This window comes from Macaca mulatta, chromosome 2 (genome assembly GCF_049350105.2).
Source record: "Macaca mulatta isolate MMU2019108-1 chromosome 2, T2T-MMU8v2.0, whole genome shotgun sequence".
Lineage (NCBI taxonomy): Eukaryota > Metazoa > Chordata > Mammalia > Primates > Cercopithecidae > Macaca > Macaca mulatta.
The window spans coordinates 197,799,285-197,821,974 of NC_133407.1; the positions used below are offsets into that span (position 1 = coordinate 197,799,285).

General features: G+C 36.1%; 1 protein-coding gene and 1 pseudogene across 4 annotated transcripts in view; both read left to right on the forward strand.

Annotated features, from left to right (window-relative positions):
* GBE1 (1,4-alpha-glucan branching enzyme 1) overlaps nucleotides 1-22,690 on the forward strand; it is a 263,149-nt gene that overhangs the window by 121,528 nt on the left and 118,931 nt on the right.
* On the forward strand, nucleotides 20,571-21,480 carry LOC144339553 (protein SET-like; annotated as a pseudogene).

Below are 22,690 nucleotides of genomic sequence, written 5' to 3' on the forward strand. Positions count from 1 at the left end.
TGCTGCTCATTGCCCTAAAACATCTGTTTTCTTCTCTTTCACTTGAAACAATGGTTGGTGCGTACTTGTGAAAATGGTCTTAAGGTTCCTATTCAAGTGATTACCATTTAAGTCTGGGAATTATGTGGTATCTATAATAATAATGGTTTTGTTTATGACCTTTTAAAATAAGCAGGTTAAAAGTGGGAAAAAATCAATTTTTCTGTTTTTGTCTGTGTGTAACAAAACAGCTTGTTTAAGCATGTCTGTTTTCTACAGAATGGACTAGGAGTTTTGAAGTTATGAAGAGGTATTTCATGGTTTTCTAGCTGAATGATTTCCTTAGTGTTATGCTGCAGATAAATAAATAACTCCTGTTACATTGAGCCACTTACTTTCAGAAAATGTAGGTATTTCTTATAATTTTGAAAGCTTCCATATATATATATATAAGTAATATAAAATTATTCATCTTTGAGGGCCTTATTCCCATTAACTTAGATTAGTGATCAGGCAGATTTTTATCTAACTTTTCCATTTCCCATCCACACTGTATAATGTTGAATCATCACTACTAAGTTGTAACCTGGATCTTTGGTCTTCCTTCTGTTTCTTTCAACATATGCAAGAGAAGCCGATAGCCAGAGGATTTGGTTCTCTGTCTACTTCTGGGTTTAACTGTCTCCCCAAGATAAGACTTTTACCGTATACCCTTTCAAATTCTGTCTATTCAACGCATCAGGAAAACTTGGGGGCAGTTACAGTTACATTTTCTCATAGTGCTTTAGGAAACAAAACAGCGTGGTAGCCAACTTTTCTGAGACTGGAGCTGTGTTCTTAACACTGTGTTAAGAGTAGTGAAGGAGGCCGATGAGCTGTCCAGGTGGGTTCCCTTGTCTTTGTGAGATTATGATATTCATGATGGTTACTGTCTTACGTTCATTCATGCAGTTTTGAAGCATTAGGTGCTTTACATGCTTCTCAGACCACTTGATATAAAATAATTCATCCAGTTCCTCCTGTGCTTCCCTGTCACATGTTCCTTCACTAACTTTTCTCCATTGTCTTTCCCACCATGTGACATTTGGAATAGTTGTTTATTTTTTAATTTTAGTGATATATTTGTTGTTTCCATATTAAATGTGAAAGGAAAGTTAATAATTTATTGTGTCTCATGGAATATATTTTATTTAAAGTAAAATACCTATCTTTTTTCCCTGTCTCTTGATCTCTCTTTCTCTGTCTTTTTCTCTGTCTCTCAGTCTCTCATAAACTTTTCACCATCATGCTTGCCATGGAGGCGACACTGCAAAGTGATATGATAGATTCCTGTTCTTTAGTACTGAATACGGTGAAGAAAGCCACACAAGATGTTTTCCCCCAAAATACTAATTACAACACGAATAATAGCAATAATCATGTATACTATATAGAATTAAGATTAATTGATTTAATACACAATATAAAGTGAGTGGTTTTAGAATTGGATATTTACCTCTCTGCTCTTGAAACAAGCTGCTCACATTTGAGTTTCAGTTTCATGTATAAAGAACTCATAATGCTATTATTTATGTGCCATAGGGCAGTGGTTCAGACTGCATAAAATCACACAATTGAAAATGTGCAACAAGCTAGAATATAGAATATCATGGAAAGTTTGGAGTTATACTTTCAGAGTTTTACTAAAGGATAAAAGCAGGACTCGCAAACGAGGGAGGTAACCGAGAGAAGCAGGCCAGATGGTTCTTATTGGCAACCTGGCAAACGGATCTCCTCTGAGGTGGCTGCCATTCACAAACCATTTTGAATACAATTGTCAGTTGCTTTCATGTTGAGAATGTGGACCCATGGAGCCACATCTTCTAGTTATTTAAGTCAGGAACCCACATTTTATATGAAACCTCCACATGTTAAAATGTCATACAATTAGTTTAAAGTGTTCATTCACTGTGCATACCAAAGCAACATACATGCAGGATGGATAAAAACCAGTCACTAAGGCTATGTCTGGGTTCCAAAATGTGCCTTAGGAGACACACAATGAATCAGATTCTACCAAACTACCAAATAAATTAAGCAGTAAGTCAAATCTAATAAGGACAACTATAACTTCATAGCTTAAATACAGTATTAATACTCAATTTAGTTTGTATTAGCAGTGATAATTTTATAAACCTCAACTATTAGTATGATATCACTTAGCAAAATTGTATAATATCTCCTTGATTTTAAGTAGTAGAGGAATAAACAAAGTAAGCGTCATTTAATATCAGGCTCAGTAAAGCAAAATACAAATTTATTAAATAAATCTACATAGTTAAAATTTGGTAACCTTGTTTCTTTTAATGCTTTGCATCTAAGTTGCCATTAATTTGTTTTTAAAATATAAATATAGATACTGACCTTGCAAGCAATATAGAGAATCGGTATAGGCCTGGGCTCAAGTATCAGTTCACCACTTACTAGCATGTAACCACAGCCAGATTAATCTTTCTAAGTTTAAGTTTAATTTCCCCCTCTGTAAAATATTAATAAGATTGTAGTTTATTTATCTCATATAATTGTGAAGAGGTCGTTACACACTTCCCCCAGTGTCTCAATTAGTTGTGGTAATCGTCATTGTCACTATCATCGCAATATCCTTGTCATGATTATCTGTGGTCAGACTTCCTAGCCAGCCTCATTCTCTGAAACATAACTACAAGCATGAAAACAAGTAATAGTATTTTTTTCAGGAGCCAAAACGTGTACCATAATGTTTATGGATATTTGTTCATTGTTGTATTACACTATTTTTAAAAGGATGTCAAGCTGTGTTTTGGTAGAAGGACCAAATTAAGAACAATTGTGGAACTGACCAATTGTGATCAACATCTAACAGTATTGAGAAGTCACTGCTAAAAACAATGGAAGAAAGAGAAAATGCATCAAGGTCAGAAACCAAAACCGAATGCACAGCATTCTAAGGCCACTTAGGTGCAGCGGCCAACAGCTCCGCATAGTGTAATTGTCCCTCTGGGCATCGTTAGACTGCAGTATAGTGTAATAATTGATGATAATGAGTCTGAGTCATTAAAAAAAACTTCATGTTCAAAATTTCTTTTAAGATGCCAGGACAAAGCAAAATATATAATCCTTTGGGTGTATACTTAGTAATGGGATTGCTGAGTCAAATGATATTTCTAGTTACAGATCCTTGAGGAATTACCACACTGTCTTCCACAGGATTTTATTCTCAGAACATTTACTCTAAATCAAAATTTTTTGTCTTTTTCAATAATGGAGTTAGGTGAAATTTTTTTCATGTAATGCGTAAGCTATTTTCTATAATATTGACTAGTTTAACTCTACTGATTATGTGTTTAAAGTATTATTTCAACATGTAATCAGTAGTAAACAAATGTAAAAATCAGTTGAGAAACAAGATATTTTACATATTTTAGAGGTATTAAGTTTTTGAAATTTGGTGTATATTTTGCACTTAGAGCACATCTGAATTTGGATGTTAAGTTTTCATCAGAAATACTTGATATGTATTTAATATTCATAATTTTACAGCAAAAAGTTGATTCACCTACCTGAGTTATTTCAAACATACTTAAGTTTTGCAGTAATGGAAATGAGTGTCAGTTTTTGAATCTACATCAATATAAAATACAATTAAACATCCAGTTTTCCAGCCTCCCTAGCCAGGTTTCCAGGGCTCAGTAGCCCCATGTGAATTGCATTGAATGACACAGGTATAGCAAGTAGTCTATACACAGGTATACACAGGTATAGCAAGGCTCTTGCTGTTACGGCTTTGTAATCATTACACTGGGTAAATCTACATCCATTTATTGAGTTAGGTGGTTATAATAACATTTTATTTTTCAATAAACCCTTTTAGTAGCAATAAATTAAAAAAGTATATGTTTTATGAAAAGTACTAAATGTCTCTTTCTCAAGAAATTAGACATGTAACTTAAACAAAATAGTGACTAATTATTAATCAATTGCCAAGAATTGTTTTATACAACTATCAGTAAAATCACCAATTTGTCAGCCAGTAAACACATGTAAGTAATTATTCTGGCTTGTTTTTACCTCTCAAATATGACTCAGGCAGAAGTGAATTAGGATGAATGATTTAGTTGTATAAAATTTAGTTATCCTGGGATTAAGATGAGATAAATAATTTAGTAAGATAGTCTGTTGTTCATATATACATATATATGCAATTGTTCTTTCTCCTTTATATTTTAAAGGGTAGGCTATTTGCTTAAATGATGGGTAGAATATATAAATATGTGATGAAATAGACTGCTCAATTGAGTTTTGTCATGAATTTTCCAAGAAGTTTCATTAATTAAATTTTGTAAATATGACATGATCATTTACATAGAGAAAACAATGTTAGCAGTAATGAAGAAACTCATTACTGGCTCTTTGGCATTTTGCCTAACTCTGATCAGAATTTTTGATTTCTATCATTTGCCATTCTTCCACAGTGATCACATGAATAAATCAGTTTTCAGATTTCCCAGAGCTCTTGCCCTCACTGTTAGAGTCCACAAGATTCCATCTAGGGTCTTCTTCATGTTCTTCTCTGTATGCTTTTCCTGAGTTCTCCTTCATGGCCACGATATTCATTCTTTCAAGAATTCAGTACCTTTTTGTTGTAGAGACTATGCTGCACCTGGTCACCTTGAAGAAGAGAAAGACATGGCCCCTTTTTCAGGAAATGAAAAGTCTAAAGAGGATGAAACACAATATGTGTGCTAATGCAACCCAGGGTGACGTATTGATAGTTGAAGACACATATAGGAGGGCCGCCTGAGTCTGAAAGGGGAGTGGAATTGTCAGGAAAGCCTCTGGAACAAATGGCCCCTCCCTATCTCTGATTTGGAGTGGGCAAGTCACGTAAACTCTCTCTGTCTGAGATTCTTCTTTAAAATACTAATTTAAAGGATGCCTACCTCATGGAGCTATTATAAGATTTAAAATATTAAAAATATATGGCCAAGCAATGTGGCTCACTCCTATAATCCTAGCCTGTTGCCCCCTTTGGAGGCTTAGGTGGGAGGATCACTGGAGGCCAAGAGTTTGAAGTTACAGTGAGGTATGATTGCACCACTGCCCACTGCATTCCAGCCTGGGTGACAAAGTGGAAATGACAACAACAGCAGCAAATATATATATAATATATAATTTTCTTATAACAGTTCTTGGCATATTATAAAAATTAGTATTGTTTCTTTTAACTGCCATGGTTTATTCGAAAATTAGACTTCTCCGTTGAGCTCGAATTGATGTATCATATAAACAACACACATTCATTTAGCTGTTACAGTTCCTCCCCTCTTTATTTTACTTCCACGTGATTTTTCAAATCCAGGTTCTCTTTCTTACTCCCCACCTGTGTTAAAAATTCTGTTATTATTCACCTCCACTCTTTGTTCTCTTCCATGTGAGTGTGTGTTTTATTATACCAGTTATTGGATTGCGTTATCATCATGTTTAGATTGCTTTTCTCCTTTATACTAAGCCAATAATACAAGTTTCAGCAGGGCAAAGACCATGTTTTTCTTGTTTCCCACTTTATTCCTCAGGACTGGAATGGTGCGTGACACATTTAAACACAGATTTGTTGAATGAATAAATAAATGAATACATTTATGCTAGTTCTTCCAAATTAGAATATAGATCTTACAATCCCCTTCCTTAAGCAAGTACCTCAGAACCTGCAAGAGAATAGAATGTCAAAAGTTTATCCAGATGAGTAGAAATGAAGCCCATTATTTTTTGAAGTAATACTTTTTGAATAGTTTCGGTCCTTTTATACGCAGATATAGAAAATGGTGTTTCAGTTCATTCACGAAATAACAGTGGCATCCTGGTTTATTATAGCTCTTTGTGCCATTTAACTTATTTGGGAAAACGGGAAATAATCCACCAAGGAGGAAGGTTCAGCAGGAAATCAGGAAGTGTGGTAGATGAAGGTGTTCAGTGCTCAAATACAGTTGGAACACCCCACATTAAGTCAAATTCAGCACATTTCTTTAGAATCAAAATTCTTGGGATCTAATTAGCTAATATGCATTTTGAATCTCCAAGTAAGTGCTATACAATAATACTTCATTTTTCAAATGTATTTGACCTTGAAGCACTTTAAATGAGTCTGAACATGGCTTAAGGGGTTTTCAAGGATCTGGCTCTAGTTTCATCTTGACATCCTTTTTCTCTTGCTTACTAAGCTCTAGCCACTCTAGTGCTTTTCCTGCACTGAGGCTGTTGTACATGGTTTTTTTTTTTTTGGCCTGGAGTGTTTCCCTGGTATCCATCTCCTGTTTGTTTTCTGGTCCTCAGTGTAAAAGCCCCTTCCCTTATCTTCACCAGTCTAAAATCAGTTTGTCGGGAATGCTTGCTCAAGGCTTCCTCTTTTTATCCTTCACTTATTTATAATCTGTAGTTAAAAGCTGTGATTGTATTTGCATTTTATATTCTGAAATACTTACAATTTACCTATTTTTCTTTTGATTTTTACCTTTAGGAGCTATTCCATTGCATAAGCGTACATATGTAAATTCTGTGCTATAAACATTGTTAATGGTCATTTTACTTTTGTTTTGTAAAGAATATCCTGTTTGAACCTTATGTCCTTGAAAGAAAATGACATTTTTTACGACTACCTTAACCAATACAGATATAGTGATGATAGCATGAACTAGTGAGGGGATGAAATTAGAATAGATGCGCTCTGGCATTCAGGCTCTGCTGTTTCTGAGCTATGAGCTGCTCCTTACTGAGCAGTGCTGGCATTGTTTTGTTGTTTACTTGATTGAAATCTTACCACCCCTAAACTAACATCAACATGTAGTACTATTTATTTACAACATACAAGTTAAGGAAATGAAGTCTCTTTATGGTTATTTCCTCTAGCAGAAGATAATAGTGCAACCTGCTTCAGTAATTGCACTTTTTAAAATAAAACACAATTTCAGCCTTTCCTCATCAGCCCATCAGAAGTTTCTCTGGCTGCCTTTCTTCCTCTCCTTCTCATTCTTTCTCATTCCCTTTCCCTTTCTCCCCATACTCCAATAGATATCAGCTGCACATTTGGTGACTAAGCTTTGTGATATTTGAAAGAAGATAGCCAAAAACCAACAATGAAAGTCAGGGGTCAGGCGTGGTGACTCTCCTGTAATCTCAGCACTTTGGGAGGCTGAGGTCGCAGAATCGCTTAAGCACTGGAGTTTAAGACCACCCTAGGTAACATAGCGAAACCCTGTCTCTACAACAAAATTAAAATGAAATTACCTGGGCATAGTGGTGCATGCCTGTAGTCTTTGATACTTGGGAGGCTGAGATGGGAGGATTGCTTGAGCCCAGGAGTCTGAGGCTGCAGTGATCTATGATCATGCCACTGCACTCCAGCCTGGGCAACAGGGTGAGACACAGTCTAAAACAAAAAAAAAAAAAAAAAAAAGAGAAAAAAAAGTCGAGGATTTTATTTTTTATTGGTACTTATCAATTTTAGGAAAAACGTAAGGGAATAGTTGTCTCTATGTTCTTTCTAAAAGTCTTAATTTGCCGACTCCAGGTACCTCCAGTGATTGAAGTGTAAAATATTAAAAGAGCTTAGCCAATTCAAAAGTAGGAATGTCAGACTCAAATATCCTGAGAATAAGCTATCAGTAGTGTCTAGAGTCTTAGATAGTATTCTCTTAACTGATAAAGACCCGAAAATATCTCCTATCAAGGCAGGAGTGAAGCATTCTATTCTTGGTTTCTTTGTTTTTCTTCCCTCCGCTGCCTCCCTCCCTCTCCCTCTCCTTTTCCCTCTCCCTTTCTGTCTCCCCCTCATCCCCCTCCCCCTCCCCCTCCCTAATAACAAGGGCAGGCAGGATTCCGAGGCAGGGAGGGATGTGAATCTATGTCAGGAAAAGTGTAGCCGTGGTTTTATTTTAGGGCCCTACTCTTTGTCTTCCCTGTGGTTGGCTCTTTTCCCTGCTGCACTGATTATTTTAGCAGGTAGAAAAAAGTGGCTGCTGCTAGAAAGTTTCCTTAAGAAATGTGAATATTTTAGGCTATTTGAGCATAAATGTAGCTAATTCAGACACACTGGGAACAAACCAGAAGGAGACTTGGTTCTTTTCCACTCTTTCTTGAGGATGCATTAACATCCCGTAGAAAGTGGAGATCTGCTTCTTGTATTGTGTGTGTTTTTAAGTTATGTTACCTTACAGATATGAACTAGCTCATGTAAATATCCACTAGGTTATTTTCTTACCATTTATTTACATGTTGTGTGTGTGTGTATGCATGTGTGTGTATCACATCTAAAGTCCAAAAGTTTACACCCGTTGATCATATATTATTTAATATTTTGGTTTTTTGCTGATAACTGCAATTCATAATCTCAACACACCTAACATTTATAGACAATCGGGCAAGAATATACATTTCTAGACTGTGCAAGTGGGAGGTTTAGTTTAAAAATAGGTATGAAATACTCTGTTTCTGTATTACATATATGACTATTACATGTTAGGAGCAGGAGGCTTTATAAACAAATGTTGATGCCTAAGTAATATGCTTGTGAGAATCCTGGTATGCTTAGGCTTTGTGTCTTCACCCAAATCTCATCTTGAATTGTAATCTCCACAATCCCCATAATCTCCACATGTCAAAGGAGAGACCAGGTGGAGGTAATTGGCTCTTGGGGGCAGTTTCCCCCATGTTTGCTCATGACAGTGAGTGAGTTCTCCCAAGATCTGATGGTTTTATAAGGGGCTTGTCCTTCTTTGCTCGGCACTTCTCTTTCCTGCCGCCTTGTGAAGAAGGTGCGTTGCTTCCTCTTCACCTTCTGCCATGATTGTAAGTTTCCTGAGGCCTCCCCAGCCATGTGTAACTGTGAGTCAATTAAACCTTCTTCCTTTATAAATTACCCAGCCTCAGGTAGTTCTTTATAGCAGTATGAAAAGGGACCAATACAGATCCTATATTAAAAATAAGTCTGGGTCAGGCACTGTGGCTCATGCTTATAATTTTCGTACTTCGGGAGGTCAAAACAGGAAGATTGCTTGAGGTCAGGAGTTCAAGAGCAGCCTGGGCAACTTAGTGAGACCCCATCTTTATAAAAGAAAATGAAAATTAAATAGCCAGGTATGATGGCTCTTACCTGAAGTCCCAGCTACTCAGGAGGCTGAGGCAGGAAGATCGCCTGAGCCCAGGCAACCTGGAGGCTGCAGTGAGGCCAGGAGGTGTCAGTGAGCCATGGTCGTGCCACTATACTCCAGCCTTGGTGACAGAGTGAAACCCTGTCTCAAATAATAATAATAATAATGTCTGGCATATGACAGATGCTAAATTAGCTAATTTAACAAAAGTTTGAGGACCTACTGGATACCCAACCTTCCTGAACCCTGGGAATGAAGCAGTGAAGAAAACAGATGAGACACCAAGCCTCAGAGCCCTATACTTTGGTGAGGAAGACTGACAATGCAAAGTGCATTTCCAGGTAGCAGCAAGTACTATGAAGAAAAAGGCAACCCGCCAGAAAGATTCAGTGTTGTGTTGTAAAGTGGCTTCTATTGGTGTGTGGTCAAGATAAGCACTCTGAAAAGGTGATATTTAAGCAGAGACCTGAATGAAGTGACGTACAATATCATATTCTGAGAATAAGCCAACAGTGAGCAGAAAAGCAATTGTGAAGTCCCCGCAGGGGGAATGGGGGTGGGTGTGTTGAAAGGAAGGCCAGGGAGATATAGATTGGTAAGTGAGGGAAAATTTCTGGAGACTCCAGAGAATTTGGCAGTTGTCAGATCATATAAAACCTTGTAGGCCCTTGTAAGGAGATACGATTTTCTTCTGTTTTATTCAGTTTATTCTGTGTTTGATCGGGAGCTGTTTTAACAGCTTTTTAAAGATTTGGATCAGGGAAATGGTATGACATTACTGAAAAAGATCTTTTTTTTTTTTTTTTTTATTCTAGAAGGAAGAGCGATGTTGGGCAGATGTACAACTGGTGGGCAGATTTAAGATGTTTGTGTTGCGAAAGTCCAGTGAGAAGCTGTCTTAGATCAGTGCAGTAACATCAGGGGCTTTAATAATTAATTAAATTAAACATGGAGTGCATGTTTAAAGTATAACTGATAAAAACAAAAACAAACAAAAACAAAACAAAACAAAACTTGCTGAGTGATTGGTTGTATATGAGGGGAATTAACTCTTAAGTTTTTGACCAAGAGGTAAATAGGCCTCTGAAAATGGAACTTCTGGCATAAGGCACACTGTAGCCATTCACAGATCCATGGGGAACTGGGAGGAGAAGGATTTGGGGGAAAATCAAGAGGTTAGTTTTGGATATCACAAGTGTGAGATGCATGTTTGCTATATAAGTGGAGATATTGAGTAGGCACTTAAAAATATAAGCCTGGAATTAGCCGGGCGTAGTGGCTCACGCCTGTAATCCCAGCACTTTGGGAGGCAGAGACGGGCGGATCACGAGGTCAGGAGATCAAGACTGTCCTGACTAACACGGTGAAACCCCGTCTCTACTAAAAATACAAAAAATTAGATGGGCGCGGTGGCGGGGCCTGTGGTCCCAGCTACTCGGGAGGCTGAGGCGGGAGAATGGCGTGAACCCGGGAGGAGGAGCTTGCAGTGAGCTGAGATCGCGCCACTCACTCCAGCCTGGGCGACAGAGCGAGACTCCGTCTCAAAACAAATAAATAAATAAATAATAATAATAATAATAATAATGATAATATAAGCTTGGAATTTAGTGGAGCAGTTCGGACTGGCAATTTGAGTCAGAAATCATCTGTTTTTAAAAGGCACTCAAAGCAATGAGCTTGTATCAGATCATCTGAAGAGTGTGTGTGAAGAAAGGTGTGGTTGAGCTGCTGAGCCCCAAGTTACTCTAATATAAAGAGGCCAGGAAGAAAATCAGAAGCTGGGAGCTAAGAAGATAAAGAAGGATATGCAGGTGAAATGGGAGGACCTATTTAAATGAGCATGTTTTGGAAGGAGTTAGTGCTCAAAATGCCAACTGCATTTGCAGAGTTTAATTTAGATGAGGATTGAGAATTGACCATTGATTTAGCATGATGGTCATTTATTTGGACTCAAAATGGTTTTGTTGGAATGGTTGGGCTGAAATTCTGATTCAGATGGGTTAAGAAGAAAATGGAAAGTAAGAAAGTGAAGGCAGAACGTGTGGAAAAGTTTTATGTATAGAGAGAGGATATTCTTTAAAAAGCAGTAGAAAAGTGGGTTTGTTAACTGGAATGGAGGTCAAAAGTCAAAAAGTTTCTTTTAAGGTAGGTGATAGTTCAGCTGATGGGATTGAGCTGATAGAGAGGGTTCCTAGAAAAATGCAGGGGTAATTTATCTGATATAATAAAAAAGTAGGTGAAATACATTGGTTTTATGAAGGGAAAGAGGTAGATATGATTGGGTGTTGATGTTTTTTAATTGCTTCCATTTTCTCATTTAAATAAAAGGCAAGGTCATCCAGTGAAAGTGAAGGAGGGAGAGGTATTGGAAATTCCAGGTGAGAGGAAGTATGGTATTGTCCACTGCAAGAGTGGGAGAGTAGTTCACTAAGGCAATGTGATAGGATTCCTTAGTGATCAAATTTAACTAAGGGTGGAATTATGCTAGGACTAGGAGAGTGATCTAAAGGAATGATTAGGGTAGTAGACCATGAGAATTCTAATTTGGATAAGCATGTACAGGACAGCCGAAGAAGGATAGTAAGTGCAAAAGATGTGGTTAGGAGTAATTTTCTGTTGGGGGCTGAGGAATTGTTGGATGAGATGCTGAATATTTTGGCTTATGGAGCAGCCTTATAAGGAGACCAAAGCATGCTGTGACTTCCCTTAAGTCACACCCAGGGCTCTTTGAAAGCGAGAGGAGGGCAGTCTCTTAAGATCCCCTAAAAAATGTTTGAATGACAGTGGTGTTTTGCCATTTCCTTACATTTTCATATACTTAACTTTTTCGAAATGGTAACGACAATAAAAAGTTCCACGATTTTCTAGGTCGAATCTATTAAATTATAGTATTAAATAATAAGCCACAGCAGGAGGTATAATTATAAGGCAACCTTGAGAGACAATTGATTCGAATACACTCAATCCATCACCAAATGTATTCTCCAAAGTGTTACCAGAGTAAGCTTTCTTAAATGCAAATTGGACATGTGACTCACAAATGTAAAACATTCAGTCTTTTCAGGGGCCCACCTCTGTGAGGTCCTTCTTGCTGATGGCGTCTTCCTGCAGAGTTCCTAGGTGTTGCTGTCCTCTCATATACTGAGTCTCTGTGACTTTACACATGACATTTCCTTTCATTTGGAATGCACTCCCTCCTCTACTTTGCTTTATGGACTATCTTATATTTTAAGACCAGGTATCTTTCTTATCTTATAAGAAACTTTCATGGAAGATCTCCTGTCCTCATCCTCATTCCTGCCTGGTTGACATTCATCCCTGCCACCTCATTACAACTCAGTCAGGACTTCCCCTTTTTATTTAAATACTGTTTAAGTATAATCTACTTAAATCTAATACTGTATAAAGTACACTTCCCAAAAAAATCCTCCCCATTTTAGTCTTTTTGCTGGACCACATGTCATTTCAGTGACTTGCCTTTTGGCTTTATTTCCATAGCATATGCTTGCTCTCAAATAAATGCTTGTTAACTATTCGAATTATTTCTAAAATAAAAGTATTTATACAAGTGCTCTTTAAATTTCATATATTAAAACAAGATGGTCTGTCATTAATTTTGGCTTTTGTTATTAAAAATTATTTCCATGTCTTGGGAGGCCGAGGTGGGTGGGTCACGAGGTCAGGAGTTCAAGACCAGTCTGGCCAACAGAGTGAAACCCTGTCTCTATTAAAAATATTTTAAAAAATGGCCCGGCATGGTGGCAGGTGCCTGTAATCCCAACTACTCAGGAGGTTGAGGCAGGAGAATCGCTTGAACCCAGAAGGTGGAGGGTGCAGTGAGCAGAGATCACACCACTGCACTCCAGCCTGGACAACAGTGTGAGACTCTGTCTCAAAAAACAAAAAAAATTATTTCCATGTCAAAAATAATTCAGTCGTCTCATGCTATCATATATGACAGCCTTTTAAATTGCTATGTTTTATATCATTGATTTAATTTACTTTCCTGAGCAATTTATGAAAGCAATATTTTTAAATAAAAATTATGATTTATTTTTTAATATATTAACTAATTTGCAAAGTAAATTTTTTTAAAGCATGGAGATATTTTAGCTTATAAATTTATATATTTTTTAATGGTGATGACATTTTAATGCTACACTTTTTAACTTATTATGAAAAGTTTTACTCTAAGAGATCTACAAAAAAGTAAAAAGAAAAACTTCATTTCAAATGTAAAATGGTGTTTTCTTTCCTCACATTAAAATGCATTTTAAAATGTCAAAATAAATGTGAAAAGCCAAAATTAAATCTCTTGGTCATATTTTTGAAAAGTGATAATTCTTTCTATTTTAATTAAGTCCCTAAAGAATTTTTGAATGTGAATGTCTCCAACCTAGAGGATAATTTTAAAACAATTATATACATAATTATTTGCTTTATAATTTTCTTCCATCCCACATAGTCATAATTTGAGCCTCTATTTTAATGAGCCCCCATGAAATGATGTGTTGTGTTAAATAATTTCCAACCTCCCATTTTATTTTCTCTTGATTAATGGAATCAATAAACAATTTATATTAAAATGCAAATGTAGACATATACACTCAAATGAAATAAATAATCTAATTGTCAGTTTAAAAAAATTAGCATGATAACCTATAGTTGTACCCTTAATATATGTGAAATGTTTCTTTTTATTCTAATTTCAACATGGACAAATATAGCAGAAGACCATAAAACCATTTCGTTCCATCTAGGTGAGAAAATCATAGATTATCTTAACATATATGTATGTGTAGATATATTTGCAAGATAAACTTGGATCAAGTTCATAAAGACTTGGATAATATGAAGGACAATTTTTTTTATAGAACGGATACTACATGCACAGTTTAGCCATGATGCTGAGGGTCTGCAAAATATCGTTGTTATTCTTCTTTTTATAGGGCAGAGACAAATGCTAAATATATCAATATTAGTGATGATTTTACCAGAGATTCCTTTTAAAAAATAAATGAATGAAAATTACATGTTCCTTGCAATAGATGATAAAATTATATAGTAATTTTCTACATGTTTGCATTATTTTGATATAATTTAGAGTCATTTTTAAAAAAGAATCTCATATATATAAGTTCAGAGATTTCCAAAAGTATATTAGGTACAGTGTCTTTTCTGGGTGTGTAGCAGTTTTTCAGGCTGAGAAAATGACTGATGAGTAGATTTATGAAGAGCAAATATCGGTAAAGGAACATCAATACCTTTAGCTCTACTCTTAATTTTTCAAGTAAGTATGCAAGTAACTAAGTAATTCTCCTTTTTCAAGGACTTACTCTACATGTGTAATATGAGAGGTGGTCTAAATTCATTTCTAACCTCTTAATACAAAGGGAGATTCAGGATAGGATATGCATCCTCAATGAAATTTCTGATCTGTGAGAGAAAAGTGAAGCAAAAATGCCAAAGTGAACTGGAATGTGAGGAAACAGGTCCTGATTTAGAATGTCAAAGGCGAAAGAAACTTCTCACTGCCATTCAAAGTTGATTCCTCTTTGTCCTGCCTAAAAATTAACATGATAAATGATCCTCTTCAATGGAATCATGTAGAATCATGGAGTGTGGAGTTGAGTTTTCTGAGGTCAACTAGGGATCACATCTTTAGTTTTTTTTCATGGTGTCTAATTATCTGCAAGCTTTTTGGAAAACAGTTTGAGAGTACTTATGTTAATAAGTCCTAGAGCGTGATCATTGAATTATTAAATATAAGGTAATTTATTCTAAGGCTGTAGGCCTACTATAAGTTAAAAATACTTTGTGCATTAAGATATTTCTTACAAGTTTATTAATTAGAAAACAGTAAAGATATTCTAGAATGATGGGCAAATTAAGACATTCTAAGATGAACGAAAACTAAAATAAATTATTTCCAGCACACTTATCCTAGAATGGTTAATTGAAATTCCATGAAATAGAAAAGGAAAAATGAAAAGAGTAAAAATATGGCTAAATACAATAAAGTTTCCTTCTCTTTAATTGTTAACTTATGTCACTGTGCAGACATCAAAATAATAGTAAAAGAATACTAGGAATAACTCTACATACGTACATTTGGTAATTTAGATGAAATGGATCTATTTCTTAAAAAACACTACCACAACTCACCGAATCTGAAATATTATAATTACCCTGTAACTATTAATAAAATTTAATTTGTAATTTAAAAGCATGTAGCATAGGAAAACCTACATGTACAAGTATTTTCAATGGACAATTTTCTGAAACATTTGAAGAAGAATTCACACTAATTTAATACAGTTTCTTCCAGAAAAGAGAAAAAGAAGGAACACTACCCAATTCATGAAGCCAGTATTGCCCTAATATTAGAACTAGATAAAGGAAGTAATAAGATAACTACAGGTCAATATTCCTCATGAATTAGAGGCAAAATTCTTAAGATATTTCAAATACAATTCAGCAATATATAAAAATTATATACTATAAACAAGTAAGGTTTATTCTAGAAATGTTAAGCTTGTTTTGTATTTAAAATCCCAACATAGTAATAAGTTAAAGAAGAAAAAAATTATCATAATAGTTGATGCAGAGAAAGTATTTTGCCAAATTAGGCTGGGCTCGGTGGCTCGCGCCTGTAATCCCAGCACTTTGGGAGGCCGATGCGGGCGGATCCCGAGGTCAGGAGATCAAGACCGTCCTGGCTAACATGGTGAAACCCCGTCTCTACTAAAAATACAAAAAACTAGCCGGGCGTGGTGGCGGCTTCTGTGGTCCCAGCTACTCGGGAGGCTGAGGCAGGAGAATGGCGGGAACCCGGGGGGCGGAGCTTGCAGGGAGCCAAGATGGCGCCGCTCACTCCAGCCTGGGCCACAGAGCCAGACTCCGTCTCAAAAAAAAAAAAGAAAGAAAAAAGAAAGTATTTTGCCAAATTAAACACCCATTTGAAATAAAATGATTCAGGGTAATAGGAACAGCAAGGAACTATCAAGTCTTAATAAAGAAGATCTATTAAAAACTGAAATGTAACAATATACTTAGTGGCTAAAGTCTAAATTCTTTCTAACTTTGGGAACAAGACAAAGATGTGCACTATCACCATTCTTATTTAACACAGTGCTGGGAATTCTGGCTAATGAAATAAAGCCAAAAATAAATAAAAAGAAAAGGAAATAAGACATAGAGATCAAAATGGATGAATAAAACTTTCTCTTTTTAGTTGACATGATTGTATATAGAGAATATAGAAAAGACCAAGGAATCTAAACAAAACCCCTCTAGAATTTAATAAATGAGATGAGCAAGGTTGCAGTACACCAGAAAACTATTTAAAAAGCAATTGAATTGTATTTCTATATACTAGTAATTAACAAGTGGTTATTAAAATTAAAAAATATACTATTTATAAACACTTGTTCTCTCCCTCCTTCTCTCTTTCCCTTCCTGCATCCCTCTCTTCATGTTTTTTCTGTCTTAAAAGAAGTAGTAAGATGTAAATCCAATAAAATATGTACGGGAATGTATAATGAAAACTATAAAACACTAATGAAACGAGAAAATTTTAAGTAAATGGAGATGCATATTGTGTTCATAGATTGGACAACTCAAAGTAATAAAGATGTCATTTTTCTCCAAATCAAAAGCTGTTTAAGACAATTCCTATCAAAATCTTGAAAGACATTTTTATAGATGTAGCCATAGAGATTATTTCAAAATTGTATGGTAAGACAGACATTAGACCACTTAAAACAATCTCGTGTAAGTGGAATAAAGTGGGAGGAATCAGTCTCCCCAATTTTTAGTCTCATATAGTTACAGTAATCAAGACTGTATGGTATCAGTGAAAGGATAGACAAATTGATGGAACAGAATAGACAACCCAGAAATAGACATACACAAATGTCCATGACTAATTTTTGACAAAAGTACGAAAGCATTTCAGTGGAGGAATGATAGACTTTTCAACAAATGATACCAGACCTGTTGGACATCCATAGAAATAAGCTTCAACCTAAATTTTTTACCTTATGCAAAAGTTTACTAAAATAGATTATGGATTAACACGTAAAATGTGAAATTGGAAAAATTTTAGAAAAATAAAACTGGAGAAAATCTTCAGCCGTAGGATTAGTCAAAGAGTTCTTAGACTTGACATAAGAATACTGTCAATACAAGGAAAAATTGATAAATTGGACTACTTCAAGATTGTGATTAAAGTTATTGTTAAGGTGATGAAATGACAAGAAGCACAAACTCAGAGAAAATGTTTGCAAAGCGCGTACCCAAAGAGGTCTCAAATCCACAATATATAAATGTGTCAAAACGCCACAGTTAAAATAATCATAAAATGGTGAGTAAACGGAATATATAGATAGATGGCCAATAAGCAGATGGAAATATATTCGACATCATTAGGGAAATGGATATTACGACTACAATGAGATATCACTACGTATCTATCAGACTGCTAAACTTAAAATAGTAACTACACCAAATGCTGGGGGAGGATTCAAGAAGACTGGATCATTCTTGGCGTGCGTGTAAAATACTATACTCACTCTGCAAAACAGTGTAGTAGTTTCTTGTAAAACTACATATGCAACTGTCGTGCATGCCAGCAAGCAGTTGCACTGCTGAGTATGTATTCCAAATAAATTAAAACTTTTTTCACACAAAAACATACACTTAAATGTTCATTGCAACTTTATTCATCATAGCCAGTACCTGAAAACAACCCACTTGTTCTTCAGTGTATTAAACAGAGTGTAGTACATCCATATCATGGAGTGCTACTCAGCAATAAAAATGAGTAGACACACAGCTTGAATGAATCTCCAGAGGATTATGTGGAGTAGCAAAAGCTCGTCCCCAAAGGGACATATTCCATTTTGTTTAATCCCATTTGTATATCATTCTTGTAGTGACAAAGAAATAGAGAAAAAATTAGTGTTTTCCAGGGTTAAGGGTAGTGGTGAGAAAACAGGAGTGCTTAAGGACAAGAAGAGGATTCCTTCTAGTGATACAATTGTTCTGTATCTTGGCTGTATTGGTGCCAATATCCTGGCTGTGGTATTGTACCATAGTTTTCCAGATGTTATTTAGGGAAAATGGGTAAAGTGAACACAGTACCCCTCTGTATCATTTCTCATAACTGCATATACATCTACAGCTTTCTCAAGATCAAAAGGTTAAGAATTTAGGTTTGGCATACAAATTCTAAAGCAGATGGAAGAAAATATACCCAAGGTTAATAATGATTTAAGTATTCCCTCTTGACAGCATTTGGCAGTAGTCTTCGTTTTCAAAAACCTATTGACATAGCTAATACGTTTTCAAATAGAGTATTTTTAAAACAAAAACTTTTTTTTTTTTTTTTTTGAGAAAAAAATCTCATTCTGTAACCTGTACTGGAGTACAGCTCACTGTAGCCTTGAGCTCCTGGGCCCTGGGCTCAAATGGTTCTCCCACCTCAGACTCCCAAGTAGCAGGAACACAGGCACATGCCATCACACCTAGCTAATTTTCCTTATTTATTAATTTATTGAGATGGAACGTTACCCTGTCTTCCAGGCCGGAGTGCAATGGTGCGATCTTGGCTCACTGCAACCTCCACCTCCTTGGTTCAAGCGATTCTCCTGCCTCAGCCCCCCAAGTAGCTGGGATTACAGGCATGCGCCACCATGCCTGGCTAATTTTTTGTATCTTTAGTAGAGAAGGGTTTTCACCATGTTGGCCAGGCTGGTCTGGATCTCTTGACCTTGTGATCTGCCCGCCTCGGCCTCCCAAAGTGCTGGGATTATGGGCGTGAGCCATGGCGCCGATTTTCCTCATTTTTTTGTAGAAAAGAAGTCTCGAATTCCTGGGCTCAAGCAATACTCCCCACCCCAGGCCCCGCCTTGGCCTCCCACAGTGTTGGGATTGCAGGCATGAGCCACCATGTCTGGCCTCAAATAGATTCTTAAAAAGCAACTTGTATTTTAATTTAGTCAAACCAGGGACATCTGCTGCTTATGCAATCACTTAGAACATCAATGCCAATTAAGAATATTTTGATTCAGAACTAATCTTCAATTTCACAGTTCAGAAATTATGATAGGGTTTTTTTTCCCCCTTAGATTAGATTGAGCTATAGGGGACACACACTAAATTTATAGAGAAAGAATTTTAAAAATTGTTGATCTAATAATATTAGATGAGATCGATGCTTTAAAAGTAATTGTGAACCAAGAGTGGTGGTGTGCACCTGTAGTCCCAACTACTTGGGAGGCTGAGGCAGGAGGATCACTTGAGCCCAGGAGTTTCAGGCTGCAGTGAGCCATGATTACACCACTGGACAACAGAGCCAGACCCTAACTCTAAAAAAACAAAAACGGTAACTCAGATTTTGTTCCAGAGTTTGTGAATGCAATCAGTAGTTTTAAGGGTTTTGTGTGTGTGTGTGTGTACACATTTAGTTTTATTCTAACAAAGCAACTTGTACACTTTCAATGTTTAAAACTGAGCACCATCTTTCCTTTCCAGTGAAACAAAGAGAAAATTTAAAAATAAACAAGAAGAAAATTACAATAGAGAATGTCAATACCAAATAAGATCCTACAGGTTCTGCTCATTCTCCCATTGAGTGGCAGGGCTCAAGTCATCATTAGGAGAGAATTTATTTTAAAAGTGTCATCTTAAACTACAAGGATGTCTGTCAGATATCACAATTAAACATGCCAAAGGAGAAGCCATATTGTCAAAATGCCCACTTAACCCACCGAGACATCTCAAACTCACCCCTTGCTGACCTTCTAGAAACCCATTTTTCAAGTTTTTTTTTTCTTTTTTTAAACAAGAGAAAGTAGACAGATACATATTGGTATATGCTAACTGTCCATATTCACATAGAAACACAGTGTAGTCTCTGATTGCAATATACAGAGAAAGGAGGACAAAAGCTAGAATTCTATGCACTACTACCCAGGGGCTTAGCACCCTCCAGCTTCCAGTAGTGTGAAGGGAGCAGGTTTTTTCTTTTTTCCCACAGAGCTTGGTGGTGTTGATTCCATACAGTTTTTGTTCAGACAGGAAGGGATAAAAATGAATTTTGAACAGAAAAGGGTAGAGACTCTTCCCATTGTATTTCGCTCAAGGTATTTTCCCCAAAATAAGTTGAGAAACATGGTGTAGAGAAAAGAGTCCTCAAGAACAGGGTGACTGAGGACAAGGGAAAAAAAAAAAAAAAGAGAGATTGAGAGAGAAAAATAAGACTGCAGCTTGCTCCCAGGGACTGGAGAACATTTTAAAATAGGAAGGTTGGAATCCATCAGTGTTCCATTAGTCATCTTCTCCTTCATCCTTCTCTCCTTCTTCCCTTTCATCATCTTCATCTTCTTCACCTTTATGCTCATCCCCTACTTCATCAATATCTTCTAATCCTTCCTCCTTTGCATCACCATCGTCATCATCATCATCATCATCTTTTTCTCCTTCTCCTTCTTCATCATCCATATCAGGAACCAAGTAGTACTGTAATGGGTTTGGCCAGATACCATCTTTGATGAACTATCCTAACTCACCCACACTATGTGCATCAGAATGGTCAGTAAATCAGGTAAAGAAGCTCTCTGGACCACCTCCTGCTGCGGGACCGAAGGAGACATGTGCTTCTGCAGGCTTGCTGACGAAGGGACAAAAAAACCCAGCAAGAAGCAATTGAACACATTGATGAAGTACAAAATGAAAGAGACTTAATGAACAAGCCAGTGAGGAGATTTTGGAAGTAGAATAGAAATGTAACAAACTCCACTATCCACTTTTTCAGAAGAGGTCAGAATTGATCGCCAAAATCCCAAATTTGGGGGTAACAACATTTGTCAACCATCCGCCAAGTGTTCGCACTGCTTGGGGAGGAGGACAAAGAGGCACTACATTATTTGACCAGAGTTGAAGTGACAGAATTTGAAGATACTGAAACAGGTTACAGAATAGATTTTTATTTTGATGAAAATCCTTACTTTGAAAATAAAATTCTTCCCAAAGAATTTCATCCCAATGAGAGTGGTGATGTATCTTCAAAGTCCACCGAAATCAAATGGAAATCTGGAAAGGATGTGATGAAACGTTCAAGTCAAACACAGAATAAAGCCAGCAGAAAGAGGCAATATGAGGAACCAGAGTGCTTCTTTAAGGTTTTTTTTTTCTTTTCTTTTTAAACAAGCATGGATTTAATACTATAAGAGTGGCATGATCTTAGTAGATACGTAATCTTGATAAAGTAAATGTCTTATACATTCTAATATTCCTATAATTAGAAATTTTGCATTCTTAAACTAGTGTTTGTTTCTTCCCACCACTGCTAAATTAGTACTGATTAATGCATATTAGTGAGATTAGTAATAGTATTTACTTTTACTAGGCATGATGTTAAAAATACTTTTTTTTCCCAATATGATCTCTCTTGAGGTTTTTCTTGTGTTTCTTCAATATTTCCTGTTTTTCACAATTCAAAAACTTGTCATGTTGCTTATGTTTGGATATTCCCTGACTCTTCATCAAAAAAGCATTTGTAAACTATGTCTTAGTTACAGTTATTTCTTCTACTAACTAATGCTATTCATTATATACTAGTATTTTACTTTGACATGCCCTCTTTATCAATTTGAGAGCTGTCTAATTATAGACAATTCTCATCCTAAAAAATTCAGACTCTAGACTTGGAAAGGACCTCAATATTATAGTTTAATCTTTAGTCTTTTCTTTAGAATCCGTAACTCACCTTTCCCTTGAATGTCTTCAGAAGATGAAACTGATCTTGTAAGATAGCTCATTTCATATTTGGACAGGTCTCTCCATTAGAAAATTCTTTTTTATATTGGGTTTAGAATCTGTCTGCCAATTTGTAACCCATGGAAGCTCACAAAGCAGATCCAATAACTTTTCCACATAGTGTGCCTTTGAGTATTATACCCTGGGGCTTCTTCTATTTCCAGAGTGTGTATTTCCATTTTCCCCCAATTGTTTTTCCTATTGCATTACTTGGTTTTGAATTCTTATTTATTAACAAACCTGAATTTGTCTATATCCCTCTTAAATGTGGAATACTGAACTGAATGTACTATACCAGATGAGTTCTGACTTTTCATATTATATTTTAGTCAGAAATTTCTTAGCCATTGCCCAGTACAGGAATACATCCATCACATCCTTGTTTGCTATTTTGTACTTGAAAAGTGCAATTGTGTCAAAATACTTTCAGTGTCTTTAGATTTGGTGCTGTTCTGTCTTCTAGACTCCTATAAATAATTTGTATACAAGGTAGCAGGGAAAAAAAATCACTCTTTAGTGACAATTTTTTTTTTTTGTAACCTGATTTAATCTCCATTGAGAGTACTATAGAGATTAATTTTTTTTTTTTGAAACCTCAGTATATGTCTGGCAAAGTCTTAAAATCAATCATTTAATTTAAATTGGATTTCAAAAGAAGGTCACTAGATTAAATCTCCTGCTGTAGTTAGTGAATGAAGGTTTATGTGAAAGGAGGGAAAGCCAACCAC